The sequence below is a fragment of the Ranitomeya variabilis genome, chromosome 2 (genome assembly GCF_051348905.1).
Source record: "Ranitomeya variabilis isolate aRanVar5 chromosome 2, aRanVar5.hap1, whole genome shotgun sequence".
In the NCBI taxonomy this organism is placed as follows: Eukaryota; Metazoa; Chordata; class Amphibia; order Anura; family Dendrobatidae; genus Ranitomeya; species Ranitomeya variabilis.
The window spans coordinates 500698517-500721773 of record NC_135233.1 but is presented as its reverse complement, the minus strand read 5'-3'; the positions used below and the strand labels follow the sequence as shown (position 1 = coordinate 500721773).

The following is a 23257-nucleotide window of genomic DNA, read 5'->3' as shown; positions in this document are numbered from 1 at the left end:
TAGCTAGTGTAACCTTGAGTATACTACTTTTATAGACAACATATGGTAAATGTTTATATGAAAAACCCATCTATAGAAAACATTAAGCACAAATCAGCATTTTAGAATATTTTTTACTTGAAATTCTCTCATGAACAAAATTCTATAAACACATTTACCATATGCTCTCTATAAAAACAGTATACTCAAGGTTATAACAGCCAATCTGTGAAAGATTCCAATGTTCTAATGTTTTTTAGCATTTTGAAGATATCCTACTTTAGAATTTACTTTTGAGAACTTCACAATTGGAGAGTATGTGCTCATTAAAGGGATGTTAAACTACTACAGCACAGAATTACTATGTGGCACAAGGGACTACTTGCTGAAAGTTCTTGGCCCAAAGTAGTCTCCACAGCATTTAGTCTATATTTCAGTCTAAATTTTAAAGTTTTTTGCAGACTTCTGAATCCCGAGAATGTGAAGTGCACACACTGTCAGGATTCACCGGCAATGGTGGTGACTTGCATACCACCAGCCATTTTCTTACTAGCCATGACTGGCTTCTTTCAATAGAAGTGAATTGAAAAAAGCAATGCTTATCTAGTCAGCAAGTGACTGCATAAATGCAAATCACATGCTTGCGGTCATGTGACTATCTCCTGTCACCGGCAATAATGTTGAATCCTGATAAGTTGTGCACTGCATACTGTAAAGATTCAAAAGTCTTCAGCCACATAGGGAGACTGCAGACATTGTTTATCAAAAGACCGGACAACCCTTTTAACTTCTTAATGACTTATGAGGTACATTTTTGTCATAGTGATGTGTGAAGCCAGCTCATGAGCTTTTCTTCATCCATACCAGGCAGATGATCTTTCCATATTTTCGATTGCTGAATTCAATAAAAATATCGAAAAAATATCTTTACAAACACTGACTACATAGGCTTTTTCTTGTATTATACATTGATGCATTTGCGTGAACTTTGGGTTATGATTTTGATGCTATTACATTGATTAGAAATCATCATAGAACAGAAGCAGAGAAAGGGTGTTCCTTTCATACTTTTTTCGAGATGGTTCTCTAGTGTATTACAGTGATGTTCCTGGGCTGATAGAAAAATGTAACATTGACTACAATGTGAAAGTCACTTCATTGATTCATCCAAAAAAAAGTCTGAAAGTTGTGCTACTGCACAATGGCAGCAAGAATAGTTCAGTGCCTGTAGATGTATAGATAAAAACTGGAATGACAAAAAGCGCTGTCGAGTCTTATCCGGATTACAAAGGAAAGAGTAAAATGGTATTTGCTGGGGAAATTGTGAAAGTTGCAACCCCTTTATTAGCTTTTAACCCCTTTCTGCCATCAGATGGAATAGTACGTCCAATGGCAGAACCCCTACTTTGATGCAGGCTCCGGCGGTGAGCCCACATCAAAGCAAGGACATGTCAGCTGTTTGGAACAGTTGACATGTGCCCGCAATAGGCGCGGGCAGAATCATGATCCACCCACACCTATTGACTAGTTAAATGCCACTGTCATGCTCTGACAGCGGCATTTAATAAGTGCTTCCGGCCATCGGACCAGAAATGAGCGCATTGCTGACTCCCGTCATGTGATCAGGGGTCAGCGATGCACATCAACATGACAATCAGAGGTCTCCTGAAGACCTCTATGGCTGTTGATGCCAGATTGCTGTGAGCGCCACCCTGTGGTCGGCGCTCATAGCAAGCCTGTAATTCAGCTAAATAGGAGCGATCTGATGATTGCTGCTATGTAGCAGAGCCGATCAGGCTATGCCAGCTTCTAGCCTCCCATGGAGGCTATTGAAGCATGGCACAAGTAAAAAAATTTTTAACAAATATGAAAAAATAAAAAAATATAAAAGTTCAAATCACCCCCTTTCGCCTCATTCAAAATAAAACAATTTAAAAAAAACCTACACATATTTGGTATCACCGTGTTCAGAAACGCCCGATCTATCAATAAAAAAAGGATTAACCTGATCGTTAAACAGCGTAACGATAAAAAAACTCAAAACGCCAGAATTACGCTATTTTTGGTCACCACGACATTGCATTAAAATGCAACAACAGGTGTTCAAAATAACGTATTTGCACCAAAATGATATGATTAAAAATGTCAGCTCAGCACGCAAAAAATAAGCCTCCACGCAACCCGAGATCACAAAAAATGGAGACGCTACGGGTCTCGGAAAATTGCGCTTTTTTATTTTTTGCAATGTTTGGAATTTTTTTTTACCACGTAGATGAAAAATAACCTAGAAAAGTTTGGTGTCTGATCTCATAATGACCTGGAGAATCACAATGGCAGGTTAGTTTTAGCATTTAATGAACCTAGCAAAAAAGCCAAACAAAAGCAAGTGTGGGATTTCACTTTTTTTGCTATTTCACAAGTTATGTTTTTTAGTCTTTAATTGGAAGTTGGGGCAGAGCCACTAATATATAACAAAAATACAATGTGAACATACCCTTCGAAAAATGGCAGGAATTTTGTTTCAAGTTAGGCATTAGGCATTAGTTCATTTAAATTTTTAGCAAAGCAATAGCAGCTATTGTCAGATCTTTCACACAAATTTGTGAATCTTAACTGAACCCAACACTGACCCATGATATGGACAATTTGACAATGTTCTTGCCACCAAAAATTCTATAAACCCTGAAAGAAGCATAAAGCCGTTTGCATAAACAGAACCTTAGATTTTGTTTTCATTTAAAAAGTTATATAACAATCCATTACATTTGCTAAAATTTCAGAGGAATCTGTCAAAATTGAATTATCAAATGGTTCTCATACTCAATTTCATTGCTTTACACAATTTCTATTTTATTTCAAGCCTTGTGATAAAAAAGACGTCTGCCGGAATTTGATAGAAGTGTACACACTGAGCTTTTGAGAATCAGCATGTTTGTCTGCAAAAGTCATATGAAGAATTAAAAAGTAAACACGACGCTAAAAGCAGATGGTAATCTATGAATTAATGCTTAGTTTTTTCTATATTTGTTTTAATTGCATTTCAATAGCAATTGTACAAGCAAGAAAAAAAGAAAGAGAACATCTGCTTTTCTATTGCTAAACAGTCTTTTCATTTTAATCCAAGAGGTAAAATAAAATTGTTACATAATTGGCTTTAAATTAATATTTCATATCTGCATGAAAAACATACCAATAAAGAATAACTACATTGTCCCTGCTATTTAATCAGCAGGAGTGAAGATTGCAAACTATCTGATGAGCTACCGTAGCTTGAGCTAACAAGTGTTCACACTAGACTTTACGCAGACAAGAATATATGATCATTGGTTATTTCTTAGCTTTTTGAAGATACGCTGACATAAAATTTTGTATCTTCTATACGTCATATGAGGCCTGGTCGGGCATATGGAGAGGTGTACCCATGCAGTTCACATTGTCGCTGGTGAATGACTTGTACATTTTTTTATAAAATAATGTACACTGTGTTCCAAATTATTATGCAAATTGGATTTAAGTGTCATAAAGATTTAATTGTTTTGTTTTTCAAATAAACTCGTGGATGGTATTGTGTCTCAGGGCTCAATGGATCACTGAAATCAATCTTAAACACATGTGATAATTGGTTTTCCAGGTGATTCTAATTAAAGGAAAACTACTTAAAAATGATGTTCCACATTATTAAGCAGGTCACAGTTTTCAAGTAACATGGGAAAGAAAAAGGATCTCTCTGCTGCTGAAAAGCATCAAATAGTGCAATGCCATGGTGAAGGGATGAAAACATTAGAAATTTTCCAAAAACATAAGCGTGATCATCATACTGTTAAGAGATTTGTGGCTGTATCTGAGCACAGATGTGTTTGTACTGATAAAGGCATAATGAGGAAGATTTCTGCCAGGCAAATTCATCGGATTAAGAGAGCAGCTGCTAAAAAGCCATTACAAAGCAGCAAACAGATATTTGCAGCTGCTGGTGCCTCTGGAGTCCCTCGAACCTCAAGGTGTAGGCTCCTTCAAAGGCTTGCTGTGGTGCATAAACCTACCATTCGGCCACCCTTAAACAGTGTTCACAAGCAGAAATGGTTGTATTGGGCCCACACATACATGAAGACTAATTTCCAAACAGTCTTGTTTACTGATAAGTGTTGAGCAACCCTGGATGGTCCAGATGGATGGAGTAGTGGATGGTTGGTGGATGGCCACCATGTCCCAACAAGGCTGCAATGTCAGCGAGGAGGTGGAGGAGTCATGTTTTGGGCCAGAATCATGGTAAACAGCTGGTAAGGCCCTTTAAGGTTCCTGAAGGTGTGAAAATGACCTCTGCAAAGTATATAGAGTTTCTGACTGACAACTTTCTTCTATGGTCTAAAAAGCAGAAACGTGCCTTCAGGAGCAAAATCATTTTCATGCTGACAATGCCCCATCTCATGCTGCAAAGAATCCCTCTGAGTCATTGGCTGCTATGGGCATAAAAGGAGATAAACTCATGGTGTGGCCACCATCTTCCCCTGACCTCAACCCTATAGAGAACCTTTAGAGGATCATCAAGCAAAAGATCTATGAGGGTGGGAGGCAGTTCACATCCAAGCAGCAGCTCTGGGAGGCTATTCCGACTTCATGCAAAGAAATACAAGCAGAAACTCTCCAAAAACTCACTGGTGCAATGGATGCAAGAATTGTGAAGGTGACATCAAAGAAGGGTCCTATGTTAACATGTAACTTGGCCTGTTGGGATGTTTTGGCGTTAAATAGCTTTTTTGTTCAGTGAATGTGACCTAATGCTGCAAATTCCACAAATGAGCATTTTCAGTTCTTTAAAACATATCAAATGTTTAGAAATTCTACTGTGCATAATAATTTGGAACAGTGCATTTTGAGTTTTTATTCATTTTGGAGATTATACTGTTATCATTGGGAGGTTTCTTCAATAAAATTCGATGTATAATCTAACGGGTGATGACTTTTATTAGACTGACTGTCATTTGCACCGACCATTTAGGAAAATCTGATAAAAATGTAATTTGCATAATAATTTGGAACATAGTGTAAATTGAGCACGTGTCATTGTTTATGCGTGTACTAACAGTGGAATTTATGTATTCATTAATTGTAGTGTCTGCATATTGTCCATCAAATATGTAGATCTGCACACTACTCTAAATTCTAAATGGGCTTTGGCTTTTTCATATGTTTTTCTACATGAGATTTCCCCCATTCTGTATTTTGCAATTTATCATAATATGACGAGCAAATGTTTTAAAATTAAAATTTTCCTCAATTGTGTGGAGGAATCGTCATCTTCCAGGAAACATCCTGGCTATTGTCTGGAAAATGTCATTTCATGTGTGTACTAACAGTAGTGCATATACAAGTATCACCCTGTTCAGCAGTCTATAACCTGTGTGCCCATATTAATAGTTTAGATAGGTTAAATGTGGTGGTGACAGATTCCATTTAAGGAATTTTTTTTAATATGCAGGATAAATAAAAATGTAATTTTTTTCACAAGTTAAGCAAGTTAATTGGAACATCTGACTTTGTATGATGAAACAAAAGGCTGAATTAGTAAAATGCTAACAAATCTCCCCTTCTTCATTTTGGTCGTTTGTCCCTTATTATAATCCTTAAGGCAAAAATGTAAATAGAATAAAGTATTCTATATGTATTTCTGGGGATGTCTCTTTTATTTTCCCCTCCATCTCTCCATTCTAGAAAAAATGCATTTGAAAAATAAGGAAATGGAGTGGGCTTATAATAGGGAGCAAAACAGGCGAAGAACACTAAACTTGCTTTACAAAGTACTTATAATCAAATCAAGCGTATAAAAACACTTCACTCTGTAACTAAGGCCATTATCATCATTATCATTATGCATCCAAGTACTTGATGACTAACTAGAAAATCCAACATAATCTAGCTTTTGACGTACATACAGTATATCAAGTACTTTATTGCGTCTCATCCTCTCATTTGATATGTATCTTAATCCCTTTTAGATATAATTATTACTATAAGCCTGTTACTCAACTTCAACAAGCCTCTTTTTACTAGTCCAAACCAAGCAAGTATTATTTAGTTCCTAAAAACCATAAAATCTTGGTGGAAGTTGAATGCAAGTCAACCCAATTTGTCTCTGTGAAGAAGCATCTAAAGGAGCAAAATGTCAAATATGCTGTATTTTACCCATCTCTCTTGAAGGTGCCAGCAGAGAATCACTCCTACTTTGTCAAAAACCCTTAGGAGGTGTTTGACAGGCTGGAGTTTAGGCATCAGGTAAGATGATTTTCTGTCATGATCTCTGCAGGCAGAGATCATAGCAAGCCTATAGAGGGACAAGCTCTCGGAAGATGGAACTATACTGACCATGAACTAAGCCTGCCGCGCAACTAGAAATAGCCAGGTAGCATTTCCTATTTATCGCTAGATGCCCAGCTCTGGCCTAAGACCTAAATAGCTAGCAGAGGGAAATATAAGACCTGGCTCACCTCTAGAGAAATATTCCAAAGAAGACAGTAGCCCCCCACATATAATGACGGTGAGTTCAGATGAAACAACAAACGCAGCAGGAAAATAGTCTTAGCAAATTTGAGGTCCGCTTACTAGATAGCAGAAGACAGATAGTATACTTTCATGGTCAGCAGAAAAATACTAACAAAACACCATCCAGAGATTACCTTAAACTCTGGCATTAACTCATAACGCCAGAGTAGCAATCCCTGATCGACGAGAGCTTTCCAGACACAGTAACAAAACTTCAGCTGCGAACTGGAACAAATAGGCAAACAAAACATGGACAAAAGTCCAACTTATCAGTAGTTGTCTAGAAGCAGGAACAAGCACTGAGAGGCATCAGATAACATTGTTGACCGGCAAGAAACCACCAGAGAAATGAGCTTAAATAGCGACACCCACTACTGATGGAATCAGGTGAAACAGGAAAGAGGATGACAAGTCCAATTCCACAAGCGGCCACCGGGGGAGCCCAGAATCCAAATTCACAACAGTACCCCCCCCTCAAGGAGGGGGCACCGAACCCTCACCAGATCCACCAGGGCGACCAGGATGAGCCCTATGGAAGGCACGAACAAGATCAGAAGCATGAACATCAGATGCATTGACCCAAGAATTATCCTCCTGGCCGTAACCCTTCCAGTTGACCAGATACTGGAGTTTCCGTCTGGAAACACGAGAGTCCAAAATTTTCTCCACAACGTACTCCAACTCACCCTCAACCAACACCGGAGCAGGAGGCTCAACAGAAGGTACAACAGGTACCTCATACCTGCGCAATAACGACCGATGAAAAACGTTATGAATGGAAAAGGACGCAGGGAGGTCCAAACGGAAAGAAACAGGATTAAGAATCTCCAATATTCTATAAGGGCCGATGAACCGAGGTTTAAACTTAGGAGAAGAGACCCTCATAGGGACAAAACGAGAAGACAACCACACTAAATCTCCAACACAAAGCCGAGAACCAACACGACGATGACGGTTGGCAAAACGCTGAGTCTTCTCCTGGGACAACTTCAAATTGTCCATAACCTGCCCCCAGATGTGATGCAATCTCTCCACCACCGCATCCACTCCAGGACAATCCGAGGATTCCACCTGACCGGAGGAAAATCGAGGGTGAAACCCCGAATTACAGAAAAACGGGGACACCAAGGTGGAAGAACTGGCCCGATTATTGAGGGCGAACTCTGCCAATGGCAAAAAAGCAACCCAATCATCCTGGTCAGCAGAGACAAAACACCTCAGATATGTCTCAAGGGTCTGATTAGTCCGCTCGGTCAGGCCATTAGTCTGAGGGTGAAAAGCAGATGAAAAAGACAAATCTATGCCCATCCTAGCACAGAATGCCCGCCAAAATCTAGACACAAATTGGGTACCTCTGTCAGAAACAATATTCTCAGGAATACCGTGCAATCGGACAACATTCTGAAAAAACAGAGGAACCAACTCAGAAGAAGAAGGCAACTTGGGCAGAGGAACCAAATGGACCATTTTAGAGAAACGGTCACAGACCACCCAGATGACAGACATCTTCTGGGAAACAGGCAGATCTGAAATAAAATCCATCGAGATGTGTGTCCAAGGCCTCTTAGGAATAGGCAAGGGCAACAGCAGTCCGCTAGCCCGAGAACTACAAGACTTGGCCCGAGCACAAACGTCACATGACTGCACAAAGACTCGCACATCTCGTGACAGAGAAGGCCACCAGAAGGATCTTGCCACCAAATCCCTGGTACCAAAAATTCCGGGATGACCTGCCAATGCAGAAGAATGTACCTCAGAGATGACTCTGCTGGTCCAATCATCCGGAACAAACAGTCTATCAGGCGGACAACGATCCGGTCTATCCGCCTGAAACTCTTGCAAGGACCGCCGCAGATCAGGAGAAACGGCCGACAAAATTACTCCCTCCCTAAGGATACCTGTGGGTTCAGAATTACCAGGAGAGTCCGGGTCAAAACTCCTAGAAAGGGCATCTGCCTTAACATTCTTAGAACCCGGTAGGTATGACACCACAAAATTAAAGCGAGAAAAAAATAAAGACCAGCGCGCCTGTCTAGGATTCAGGCGTCTGGCAGTCTCAAGATAAATCAAATTTTTGTGGTCAGTCAATACCACCACCTGATGCCTAGCCCCCTCGAGCCAATGGCGCCACTCCTCAAACGCCCACTTCATGGCCAAAAGCTCCCGATTCCCAACATCATAATTCCGCTCTGCGGGCGAAAATTTGCGAGAAAAGAAGGCACAAGGCCTAATGACGGAGCAGTCGGAACCTTTCTGCGACAACACTGCCCCAGCTCCGATCTCCGAAGCGTCAACCTCAACCTGAAAAGGCAGATTCACATCAGGCTGACGCAACACAGGGGCAGAGGCAAAACGGCGCTTAAGCTCCTGAAAGGCCTCTACAGCATGAGGGGACCAATTAGCAACATCAGCGCCTTGTCTGGTCAAATCAGTCAGTGGTTTAACGACATCCGAAAAACCAGCAATAAATCGGCGGTAAAAGTTGGCAAAGCCCAAAAATCTCTGAAGACCCTTAAGAGAGGAGGGCTGAGTCCAGTCACAAATAGCTTGCACCTTGACGGGATCCATCTCAATGGAAGAGGGAGAAAAAATATACCCCAAAAAGGAAATTTTCTGGACCCCAAAAACGCACTTAGACCCCTTCACACATAAAGAATTAGACCGCAGAACCTGAAAAACTCTCCTGACCTGCTGGACATGAGAGTCCCAGTCATCAGAAAAAATCAGAATATCATCCAGATATATTATCATAAATTTATCCAGAAAATCGCGGAAAATATCATGCATAAAAGACTGGAAAACTGAAGGGGCATTAGAAAGACCAAAAGGCATGACCAAATACTCAAAGTGGCCCTCGGGCGTATTAAATGCGGTCTTCCACTCATCCCCCTGCCTGATCCGCACCAAATTATACGCCCCACGAAGATCAATTTTAGAGAACCACTTAGCACCCTCTATACGAGCAAACAAATCAGTAAGCAATGGCAATGGGTATTGGTACTTAACAGTGATCTTATTCAGAAGCCGATAATCAATACATGGTCTCAAAGAGCCGTCTTTTTTTGAGACAAAGAAAAACCCAGCTCCCAAGGGAGAAGAAGATGGACGAATAAGTCCCTTTTCCAAAGACTCCTTTATATATTCCCGCATAGCAGCATGTTCCGGCACAAACAAATTAAACAAACGACCCTTTGGATATTTACAACCCGGTATCAAATCTATGGCACAATCGCACTCACGGTGCGGAGGTAACGACCCAAGCTTGGGTTCGTCAAAGACGTCTTGATAATCAGAGAGGAACTCAGGGACTTCAGAGGGAATGGACGACGAAATAGAAACCAAAGGTACGTCCCCATGAATACCCTTACATCCCCAGCTCAACACAGACATAGCTCTCCAGTCCAAGACTGGGTTGTGAGACTGCAACCATGGCAATCCCAGTACCAAATCGTCATGTAAATTATACAGCACCAGGAAACGAATAATCTCCTGGTGATCCGGATTGATACGCATGGTTACTTGTGTCCAGTATTGTGGTTTATTATTAGCCAATGGGGTGGAGTCAATCCCCTTCAGAGGAATAAGAGTCTCCAAAGGCTCTAAATCAAAACCACAACGATTGGCAAAGGACCAATCCATAAGACTCAGAGCGGCGCCAGAGTCAACATAGGCGTCCGTGGCAATGGATGACAAAGAGCAAATCAGGGTTACAGACAAAATAAACTTAGACTGAATAGTGCCAATGGAAACAGACTTATCAAGCTTCTTTGTACGCCTAGAGCATGCCGATATAACATGAGTAGAATCCCCACAATAGAAACACAATCCATTCTTCCGTCTAAAATTCTGTCGCTCGCTCCTGGACAGAATTCTATCACACTGCATACTTTCTGGCGTCTTTTCCATAGACACCGCCAGATGGTGCATCGGTTTGCGCTCCCGCAGACGCCTATCAATCTGAATAGCCATTGTCATGGACTCATTCAGACCTGCAGGCAAAGGGAACCCCACCATAACATCCTTAACGGCATCAGAGAGACCTTCTCTGAAAGTTGCCGCCAAGGCGCACTCATTCCACTGAGTAAGCACAGACCATTTACGGAATTTTTGGCAGAAAACTTCAGCTTCGTCTTGCCCCTGAGATAGTGCCATCAAAGTTTTTTCTGCCTGAAGTTCCAAATGAGGTTCCTCATAAAGCAAGCCCAAGGCCAGAAAAAACGCATCCACATCGCGTAACGCAGGATCCCCTGCTGGCAATGAGAAGGCCCAATCTTGAGGGTCACCCCTGAGCAAGGAAATCACAATCCTAACCTGCTGAGCAGGGTCTCCAGCTGAACGAGACTTCAGGGACAAATAAAGCTTACAATTATTTCGGAAATTCTGGAAGCTATCTCTATTCCCTGTGAAGAACTCCGGCAAAGGAATTCTCGGCTCAGATACCGGAGCATGTACCACAAAATCTTGTAAATTTTGTACTTTCGTGATGAGATTAATCAAACCCGCAGTTACACTCTGGAGATCCATTATTGTCAGGTGCACACAGAGCATACAGAGATTAGGAGGAGAGAGAGAAAAAAGACTGCAGCAAGGCAGACTGGAGGAAAAAAAAAAAAAAAAAAAAAAAAAATTCCAGCAGACTTCTTATAACTCTCCTTTCTCAACCTGGGTCTTTAACACTTTATTGGCCGGTCAAACTGTCATGATCTCTGCAGGCAGAGATCATAGCAAGCCTATAGAGGGACAAGCTCTCGGAAGATGGAACTATACTGACCATGAACTAAGCCTGCCGCGCAACTAGAAATAGCCAGGTAGCATTTCCTATTTATCGCTAGATGCCCAGCTCTGGCCTAAGACCTAAATAGCTAGCAGAGGGAAATATAAGACCTGGCTCACCTCTAGAGAAATATTCCAAAGAAGACAGTAGCCCCCCACATATAATGACGGTGAGTTCAGATGAAACAACAAACGCAGCAGGAAAATAGTCTTAGCAAATTTGAGGTCCGCTTACTAGATAGCAGAAGACAGATAGTATACTTTCATGGTCAGCAGAAAAATACTAACAAAACACCATCCAGAGATTACCTTAAACTCTGGCATTAACTCATAACGCCAGAGTAGCAATCCCTGATCGACGAGAGCTTTCCAGACACAGTAACAAAACTTCAGCTGCGAACTGGAACAAATAGGCAAACAAAACATGGACAAAAGTCCAACTTATCAGTAGTTGTCTAGAAGCAGGAACAAGCACTGAGAGGCATCAGATAACATTGTTGACCGGCAAGAAACCACCAGAGAAATGAGCTTAAATAGCGACACCCACTACTGATGGAATCAGGTGAAACAGGAAAGAGGATGACAAGTCCAATTCCACAAGCGGCCACCGGGGGAGCCCAGAATCCAAATTCACAACAATTTTCCTTGGAAAATGTGTCTATCCCTTCATTAGACAGAACCTGACAGCTGATACATGCTGTCCAATCCACTGGCAGCATGCATCAAGACCATCAGTCCATGATTTCAGCCATATGTTTTTAACTTTGAAATTCTTCTTTTTCTGAGAAAAACATAGTTTAAAAGCGGCATGTGAGACTGGTTGCATAGGCATGTCCCTGGGGGCTATTAACCCCTGCTTCTCTGGAGTATCAGGTCTCTCCATAAATATGTGGATAGAAATAGATCTATCACTCAACAGCAGCAGCGAGAAGCTGCCTGGGAGCCGATTGTCCAACCAATCTCCCATGGGGTTCAATTCCAGATGGATATAAAATTGTGGTTTTCTCTGAAATGCTGCAGCATTTTAGAGTTGCAAAAACATATGGCTGAAATCATGCAACAATGGTCTGAAGCATCCCGCCTTTGACTCAGGCAGCATGCATCAGTTGTCGGCTTCCTTTCAAGGTCCTGATGCTGAAGCAAACCATCAACTGGCACCATAAAACTGTCCAGTATCCTTTTTTTCCTCAAGTTGAAAAACGATAAAGGTTGCACCAGGATTTACCAAGAATGATTACTCTAGGTCTAGAACATGAAAATTCATTATTGCCATAGAAAATAGGGAAAAAAGAAAAAAAGCTACATAATGTACACATGAAATATTTATCTGCAAAAATTGCTATGAAAAAAGAAAGGTACTTCGCGCATAAATTGGCCAATGTACAGTATGTGAGCTCAATTGCCTCGACAAGAATGGATGAAGTAAAAATGGACCAATCATATGGAGCGCAAGCGACACAGTTCAGCTGGTATTATAAAGTCTTCCTTTAATATTTCCACAACGCGTTTCAACGGAATAGTTCCGTCTTCTTCAGGTGGCAGTTATACATAGAGTAGGACAGGGGAGGTATATAAAGGAAGAACAACAAATGAAAATTAAGAAGCAATTTCTAAGAACACCCACATAATTAAAAATGCAAATTGTAGCTGCACTAACATAAAAAAACAACACACACATATATATACATGGCTGCACTAGTATAAATAAAGATAAAACCAACCTAATAACAATTTAAACAATTAAAGCAATGTACAAAAAAATTTATGTACACAAAAAATTATAACAACATACATATACGTGCACATATTATGTGACTTTCTCAATTGTGAGGTTTAACCCCTCAGGGGCCAACGTGCCAACTTTGAAAATCCCAAAACTCTCCATTCTTATCAAATTATTGTCTCGATCAGGCAAATCCTCTGGAATCTGGTCAATGACAATAAGTTATAATGAATTCAAATTATTTTGCTGCACTAGAGAAAAGTGTTTGGAAAGACTATGTAACATGAACCCATTCTGGATATTATGGCAGTGCTTATTGGGCCTAGCATGCATCGTCTGTATCGTCCGACCGATGTATAGCAAACCACAACCACACTCAATTTAATAAATAATGTAACAAGATTGGCAATGTACGCGGCAGTTAATTTTAAAGCTGGTGCCTGTGGTACGGGATTTAAATTCACGCGCCCCATTCAATATAGAGACACAGCATAAGCACTTAGAGGACCCACATGCAAAACAACCCGGATTGGAATTTATCCTGGTTGTAGGGGGAAGTGAGGACTTGAGAGTTGTGTTGCTAGGTGCAGCAAGATTCCTAAGAGTTCGATTTTTCTGAAAAATCATTCTGGATTGTGCAGGTATGTGTGTAGATAGTATGGGGTCCCCTTTCAGGATAAACCAATATTTTTTAGCAAGAATACATACGGTGACATCGGATTGGTTGAAAGTAGTGATAAGACTCCAGTTCACTAAATCTGAAGATTTACTTGGCCTGTTCTCCCTAGATTTTATTTTCTCAATGCATTTCCTTTGTGTGAATGCTCTAGTCCTGGTGAAGGCATCACCAACCAACTTCTTAGGGTAGCCTTTACTCCTGAAATGATCTTTTAGAATCTCGGCCTCCTTAAAGAAATCGATGTCCTCCGTACAGTTCTTTCTGATCTTCCAATATTGCCCATAAGGGATGTTTGAAATCCACTTAGGGAGATGGCCACTGGTGAAGCCGAGGTAGCTATTTACATCCACCTTTTTGAAGTGGGTGGAGGTTGAAAACCGACCAGATGGATTGACGTGCACCATTAAATCCAAAAATTGGATCATGTATTGGATATATTAACTGTGAAGTCGGCACGCTGGCCCCTGAGGGGTTAAACCTCACAATTGAGAAGGTCACATAATATGTGTACGAATATGTATGTTGTTATAATTTTTTGTGTACATAAATTTTTTGTGTACATTGTTTTAATTAGTTAAATTGTTTTTAGGTTGGTTTTATCTTTATTTATACTAGTGCAGCCATGTATATGTATGTGTGTGTTGTTGTTTTTTATGTTAGTGCAGCTACAATTTGCATTTTTAATTATGTGGGTGTTCTTAGAAATTGCTTCTTAATTTTCATTTGCTGTTCTTCCTTTATATTCCTCCCCTGTCCTACTCTATGTGTAACTGCCACCTGAAGAAGATGGAACTATTCCGCTGAAACGCGTTTTAGAAATATTAAATGAAGACTTTTTAATACCAGCTGAACTGTGTTGCTTGCGCTCCATATGATCGGTCCATTTTTACTTCATCCAGTCTTATCCTCTTCTGAGGCATCCGGCCGGAGCTGCAGCGTGCTATCTGCACTGAAAAACTTCCACCACCAGCTTGGTGCTCCTGTGAAGCCGCCTATTCTGACTCTGTTCACAATTGCCAAGTCAAGGCATCCTTTGTAAATTGGGTCCCTGTTCTGTTTTGTCACCTCTCCTGGGCAAAAAAGCCTGCAAATTATGGGTCAGGAGTGGACCAGCTAACTACTTAGAATCACCTGTGGCTGTTGGGAGTGGGAGTGCATTTGTCCAAAAGGGCCTAATACAAATAGTGAAAAAGACCAGCACATTTCATTCTATTCTCTTAAAGCGAATCTGTCACCAGAAAAAATGATATTAACCTGCAGATATGGGGTTAATCTGTAGTTTACTAATCTGCCTAGCGCCTGCACGTAGTCGATTGCTGCAGCTGGACCCAATACACAGACAGTGTCGGCCAGGGGTGCAGTTGTATCCTGTGCTCTGTATTCTCAGAGCAGTGACTGACACCAAATGCTGCCTTGGAGAATAAAATTAATTTTGTTCTCGTAGCGTTCAGATACGTGCTGGTGCTGGGCAGGTTACTAACGCTATTAACCTGCAGATTAACCCCATAACTGCAGGTTAATATTATTTTTTTTCTGGTGACAGGTTCCCTTTAATAAATCAGATGCCTCACACTTTACCCATTCTCCTCATTGGGGGCGCCAATGACTTTTCCCCTGTATTGATTTAAGCTCATTCCCTTTACTTTTGCTTGTATTGTGCTTTTGACATTGTATCCTAAATATACCTTTTGTTTAAAAAAACTAATAAAAAATAAAATTTCTGGCACTTAATAAAAAAAAATACACCCCTGGCACGTAAAAAACTATTATCCCCTAGGAAACACAAAAATATATATAACTAAAAAACGCTGGATAGCAAAAACATATAACCCCTGATATATAACAGAGATGTATAACCAGAGTTACATAACAAATAAAACTATAACTGCTGGCACATACTGTTACAAGTTTTGATTGCATTTATGTTTGTTGTGAATGGGCAATGGAAGCACAGATTTATAGTTTTAAGTCAATTTGATGAAATCAGTTTAATTCCTCATGAGATACATTTGATATATTATCTCAAGCAACTGACTTAATAAATGTGTACTTTGGCCTGGTATAACTACAGCTATGTGACATAATACAGAAATATTTTTATTTCTGCAAACATTGTAAGAGTATTTTCAACAGCATTTAATAAAAATAAGAAAGTTTAAGAATTTTTTTTAAAAACCTTTTCCAACATAATATTTTTCACCTAATCACGAGGATCCGGCTTATTTTTGGTAACATTCACAAATACACCTATCTCCTTGGATCAAATGCAACACATACAAAAAAGGACACTATGAGACCTCTTGTAAATAAAGAATATAGACTTTGGCCAAAGTGGTACTGTTAATGGGCGTGGTATGTTGTAAAAAAATGTAAACCCCTTAAGATAAAGAGATGGAACTCCTAAATGTACAGCCACCAGGAAATATAGCCAGCAAGGAAGTGCAGAGAAGGGATGCAATATAAAGCCCCACCCAGAACGTGATAGAGTAAACCAAAATGGGAAAATTGAAAACACCTGGAAAGAGGCAAACCAGCAAGGGAGAATAAGGACAAAATCAGCATTTTGGCAGGGAATCAAAAGAGTTACAGCTCAGCAAGCAGAAGAACTGACCAGAAAGCAACAGGTCACCAGATCAAATCCCTAAATTGAGCCATGACACTAGTATTATAATGAGGCGAATTACAGAAAGACTAAAATTTACAACTTTAATATATTGTTTTGCTTTGTATCACAAACCAACTATGATTGTGTTTTCTCATCTCCTAACTCTTTCCACACTGTCTGATTTTGTGGTATTGTGCAAATAATAGGCAAATCTTTATACAGTTGATGCTGATGTGAAGATAAGCAAATACATTAGAATGAAACTGAATTCTACAAAAATCTGCATACACAAAAATCTGATTTTATTTAATTTATTCCATGTGGACTTAGCAAAATAGCGGCCACTGTATCTTAAAGTGCTATCAAATGGTTAAAAATCTTTGCACTCACCTTACCGCACACCTATCTGTTCCCTCCACTACTCACTACCACCAGTCTGGTCATCTTAGCATCTTTTGCTCATCCACAACTGAAACTGGAATCCCAAAGCCTATAATGCTGAGTTGTGACTTCTGATTTTCATGGGCAGGGAAGATTTTGTGGACGATCATGGCGAATGTCATGACATCATGAAAGCTGGAAATACCAGCTGAGTGTGAGAGGTTCAGGGATTCCGACATGAGCAGTAGGGGATCAGAATATGTGGCAAGTACGGAATGAGTAGCGTAGAGGCCGAAAAGGTAGGAGGTAACGTGAATATAAGAATTTTCCTATTTTTTACTTCTTACTTTTATTATGTTTTGGAGTCTTAGAAGACCCCACAGCATAATAGTGGACATTAAATTTGCAGAGAATAACTTTGCAAATCAAATTTCCTAGGAAGAACCAGGTGAATAGGTGAATTTGAACTTTGACTGATTTGCTCATCTTTAGTAACATTAATGGATGTCAGGATGAAAACCAATACGTTTTTTCACCCTAACCTCCATTTGTTTTTGTTTTAGAACATTATGGAGAAATAACTTCATCCATGGGCTGAAGATATTTCCCATATTAAACACGTATTCTGTTAATGCTGTAGATATAAATAATGAATATATATATATGTATCTACATTTTTTGCATTTTCCTTGATTTGAAATATTGGTATCAGTCTGGTCCATTGGCTGGTCCATTGTTAACACTTAGCAATTTTTGCCCTAATACAAGAAGTTCCTGAGTAAGACATATCCAGCTTTGAATTTCATATTATTTGGGAGAGCATAGAAAATTATTGTCTTCATTTTATAACCCAGTTAAGTAAAAAAATATATATTTTTAGGTTAAAGAAAATCATAATATTTAATTAAAACATTTTTTAAAGTAGAGTGAAAAGTTGGGAATAAAAGTGTAGAATAATGCAAGCCCTTTGATTTCGCTGCAAAATGTCCTCTAAGCCAATCTATAAAGAATTGCTTTATTCTCCTCCAGCTATGGACATTTATAAAATATTCAGAATTGTTATCTGCTCATATTATAAATACTTCACATATTAATGTACTTTTCACAATCCATCGCCTGCAATATTTCCCACATTCGTGTTTAATTTATATTTTTATATGTGTATGAATCCCTGCTTCCAAAGATAATACATAGTTCCAGGCTAATTTAACTAGTAAAACATATTGCTGCAAAAGCACTTGGTAAATGAATTCGACTTGTGCTTGTTGTAGTGATTTAATAGTAATGTTTCAGTGCATTGCTTGAAAAGGAAGATATGCTTTCTCATTAAAAATTGATCATCTCCCCTGGTTGTAAATGCTGTTTTTGCGTGAAATGTAATTAGTAAATGACTGTGTCTATGTCTCTATACTCAACTAAACGACACGCAGAATCCTCATCAGTTCTGTTACTGTATTTTGCTGTATGGGGAAGATGATTTCAGTGTGATGATCTGCATTGTAACTTTGCTTGTTATTACATTCTTTACTTTTCTCCAAACTTTACTGGTTTCCAACATCAGTTAGAAGTGACTACAGATTAGCAATGATTTGCTCGGGTTCCCTCTTATTTGGCAAGCTATGGCGCTTGCCGAATAAGCTGCAGAGGAAACCCAGATACCTGGATCGTGCTTGCCTATAAATAAAAAACTGAAAAAACAATTTTGTTTTGCAATTTCAATGCACTTGATTTTTTTTTCCTGATTTCCAATGCATCATATAAAAAAATGAATAGTGACAAAAGTACAACTCTTCCCACAAAAAACAAGCTCTCACATGGCTACAGTTGTGCTCAAAAGTTTACATACCCCGGCCGATTTTTTGCTTTTTTGGCCTTTTTTCAGAGAATATGAATGATAACACCAATACTTTATCTCCACTCATGGTTAGTGGTTGGGTGAAGCAATTTATTGTCAAACTACTGTGTTTTCTCTTTTTAATTCATAATGACAATCCAAAACATCCAAATGACTCTGATTAAAAGTTCACATACCCTGGTGATTTCGGCCTAATAACATGCACAGAAGTTGACACATATGGGTTTGAATGGCTACTAAAGGTATCATCCTCACCTGTGACCTGTTTGCTTGTAATTAGTGTATGTGCATAAAAGCTGAGTGAGTATATGGGATGCAGACAGACTCTTGCGTCTTTCATCCAGCCACTGACGTTTCTGGATTGTGAGTCATGGGGAAAGCAAAAGAATTGTCAACGGATTTACGGGAAAAGGTAGTGAACCGTATAAAACAGGAAAGGGATACAAAAAGATATCGAAGGAATTGAGAATGCCAGTCTGCAGCATTCAAACTGTGATTATGAAATGAAAATCATGTGTTCTGTATAAATAAAACCACGGTTAGGTAGACCAACAAAAATGTCATCCACAACTGCCAGGAAAATAGTTCAGGATGGAAAGAAAAACCCACAAATAACATCAGCTGAAATCCTGAACTCTCTGAAAACTAGCGGTGTGGCTGTTTCAAGGTGCACAAAAAGGAGGCCCTTAAAGAAAAATGGGATGCATGGTCGAGTCACCAGAAGAAAGCCATTACTGCACAAATGCCACAAAGTATCTCACCTACTGTTAGGCGTCAAGTTCCTGCCGCTGCACATGGGGAATCTTGAGCCATGTCTGCCCATTCTTCTCCAGCCGCAGGGGAGCCTGCTCAGCGGAGACGTCGGTCCCAGCGTCTGGCTCAGCCTGATACTGTGCGAATGGTTACTGTTGCCTTTCTAGGCTCTGCCCTTGTAGCCAGCACTGGTCAGCGGCGAGCAGGCTTTTCTGGGACTAAGTCCTGCTTTTCACGCACTGAGCATGCCCACGGGAGGACCTCTCATTGGAGGTCGGGGGTCACACACTCAGGCCCTGTTGAAGCTCCTATTGGTCCACCAGGAAGCTCCTGTAAAGCTGCAACTATAAAAGGTTTGCATGGCCGCACGGCCATGCGCTAGTATGAAATGTGTTTGGCTTATGCCAGTGGATACTATACCACTCTTTACATATGTGGTGTGAGGCTGTAGCTTTGAGATTGTACAGTCAGGCAGGCAGCTAGCGTCAGTGGGGGCACCTAGCCTTGGCTTAGCATCTGGTTCCTTCATGTGTATCAGAAGAGTTACAGAGCAAGCACAACCCTTAGTTAGGGTAATAACTTTGCATACAGCGCGACTCTGTGAGACAACAGAGATCGCTTCCAGTTCACAGTGAAGCTTAACCCACGAGTGAGCTCAGAGGTTATCTGCCGTTACATTGCAGCAGATATCTCTGCACGGTGGACCCAGGGCTGCAAACACACCTTGTAGCTACCTATCTATACTCGTTGAGTTCGGCTATCCCTAACACCTACAATACACAAAACAGCACAGGAGACAAGCCTCAAAACTTCTGGAACAAGGTAATTTGGAGTTTTAAGACCAAAATTGAATATTTTGTCCACAACCATAAATGATACATTTCTAGAGAGGTCAACAAGGCCTGTGATGAAAGGAACACCATTCCTACTGTAAAGCACATAGGTGGATCGCTGATGTTATGGGGATGTGTGAGCCACAAAGGCACAGGAAACTTGGTAAAAGTTGATGAAAAAATGAATGCAGCACGTTATCAGCAAATACTGGAGGCAAATTTACAGTCATGAACTCAGAAGCTGCGCATGGGTCATACTTGGATGTTCCAACATGACAACAATCCAAAACACAAGACCAAGTCGACCTGTCATTGGCTACAGCAGTACAAAGTGAAGAGTCTGTAGTGGCCATCTCAGTCTCTTGACCTCAATATCATTGAGCCACTCTGGGGAAATCTCAAGAGTGCAGTTTATGCTAGACAGCCAAGGAATTTACTGGAGGCTTTTTGCCAAGAAGAGTGTGCAGCTTTTCCATCTGAGAAAATAAAGAACCTCATCCACAACTACCACAAAATACATCAAGCTGTCATTGATGTTAGAGGGGGCAACACATGGTATTAAGAAATGGGGTATGTGAACTTTTGATCAGGGTCATTTGGATGTTTTGGGTTGTCATTATGATTTAAAAAGAGAAAACACAGTAGTTTGATAATAAATGGCTTCACCCAATCACTATGAGCGGAGAGAAAGTTTTGGTGTTATCATTCATGTTATCTGAAAAAGGCCAAAAAAGCGAAAATTCTGCCAGGGTATGTAAAATTTTGAGAACAACTGTACATGGACTGACAGATAAAAAAAAGTTATGGCTTTTAGAAGAATGGAATGAAATAAGCAAAACAAAAAAGTGGAAAATAGCCCTGTTATGAAGAGGTTAAGGTGCCATGACTTGCCACTAGTATTGAGCATTCCGATACTGCAAATATCGGGTATCGGCCGACATTTGCTGTATCGGAATTCTGATACCGAGTTCCGATATTTTTGCGGTATCGGAAATCGGAATCGGAAGTGTGCGGTGCGTATGGTTCCCAGGGTCTGGAGGAGAGGAGACTCTCCTTCAGGCCCTGGGATCCATATTCATGTATAAAATAAAGAATAAAAATAAAAAATATTGATATACACACCCCGCCGGCGGCCCCTGCTTTTAGCGGTGCCTGCGTTCCTAAGAATGCCGAGTTTAGGACCTGCAATGACGTCGCGGCTTGTGACTGGTGGCGTGAGCGGTCACATGAGCGGTGACGTGACCAATCACAAGCCGCGACATCATCGAAGGTCCTTAACTCGGCATTCTTAGGAAAGGAGGCACCGCTAAGAGCAGGGGCCGCCGGAGGGGTGAGTATATCAATATTTTTTATTTTTATTCTTTATTTTATACATGAATATGGATCCCAGGGCCTGAAGGAGAGTTTCCTCTCCTTCAGACCCTGGGAACCATTCCGATATTTTGTGTCCCATTGATATGCATTGGTATCGGGTATCAGTATCGGCGATATCCGATATTTTTTGGATATCGGCCGATCCAATCCAATACCGATACCTTTGCATTTCGGAAGGTATCGCTCAACACTACTTGCCACAGTATAGTTATTGTTCAAGTTCAAATGTGTAATCTCATAAAGCTCATGTTATGTCTGATTTAATTTTTTATAAATGATTCATATGCATATTTTAACATGATGAATTTTGAAATATGTCTTAGATTACAATTGTTCAGAATCTAAAACTAGTTTTAGTTTTCACAGCATCTGTCCCTGTTTTTAGCTTCAATCTGTGTTAAATTACAAAATATTCTCATGGGAACATCCCAATAAAGTATTATCGAACTTTTTACATTTCCTTCTTAAGATTGTGTTTCAAATGAACCTTTACTTCACCCCCCTATTGACCGCTCACTGTCATTTGAGGCTGCTGAATTAATGCCCTTTCTCCTGCAGTCGAGCATTATCTTTGGTTTTATTTCTTTGATTACCAGTCTGACTGGATGGAACACTTTCCATAAGCTGAGTTTGCCATTAATAATCAATATCAGGAATCAATTAATACATCTCCGCTCTCCTGTAATCATGGGTATCATCCTAATTTTGGTTTATTTGTGTATTTGCGACGTCTTATGTTGATACTCCATTTGTTGGTAAATCCATGGATAAGTTGTAGTTTGTTTGGTCTGAAGTCAAAGTAAACCTGCTAAGAGCACAGGGTAGACTGACCTCTTCTGCTTATAAAAAGAGCATGGATGTGATGAAATGTGCTATTGGGGACAAAATGTGACTATCCACCAGTAATACCAACTCCCTCTGCTAAGTTGGGATCCAAGTTCATTGGTCAGCATGAGATTAATGATGCCGTCAATCCAGTAGCTTTCAGTTTGAAACTCATCCCTTTTTTCTTATTCCAGATGTCTTTCACAGATCTTTGTTAAATCCTTGTTTACCTGTGCATCGTATTATTCACTGCGCCCCCACCTGTGTTGATTGAAGTTAACCTTCAGTATGAAGTAAAACAAAATCCTTTATTACGGGTAGAGAGAGGGATCCTTACAATGCCTTGTTCATTGGAAAGGCTGTGCGCCAGAGGAATGGTCATGGGTGCCAGCTAATAATTCTGATAATATTAACAGAAAGTTTAATTGGTAAGCCTGGTTCTAAGTGTCCAGAGTCCCCTCGTAAAAGGTAGTGGAACACCCGCCAGGATCGTGGGGTACTCAGGTCAGGTCTGACCATTCTTCAGGGGTTGTCACGGCAGCAGTGACCCGGTCTGGAAATAGAGTTTATAGGGGATTAGTTCATGATGCCACCCGTGGGGTTCGGCAATAAGAAAATGGCCGACGCTGCGATTCAGGTCCACTTGGGCAGTTGGTGATGCAGCAGAGATGTTACAGCTCTTCATGAGTAGAGCTAGGCCCCAGAGCAGTTAAAGTGATAAAGTCAATGATGAACTGGTGTAGTGCAGGGCAGGTGACGCAGTAATAATTTTGAGGACACAGCAGGGTGCAGTTTCCACACTTTACTCATGGTTTGTTTGGTACAATCCCAGCCGGGTGCTGTGTCCTCTGGGTCTGTGGTCCAGCCAGCTCTCAGGCAATTTGGGTGCACTTTTCCAAGACTCCCTTTCTTGTGTACCTTCCCAGGCCATCTCCCTAAG

The 23257-nt window shown here is 40.4% G+C and overlaps 1 protein-coding gene across 1 annotated transcript in view; it reads right to left on the bottom strand.

Annotated features, from left to right (window-relative positions):
• LUZP2 (leucine zipper protein 2) overlaps window positions 1-23257 on the bottom strand; it is a 1211598-nt gene that overhangs the window by 444513 nt on the left and 743828 nt on the right. The window lies entirely within an intron of this gene.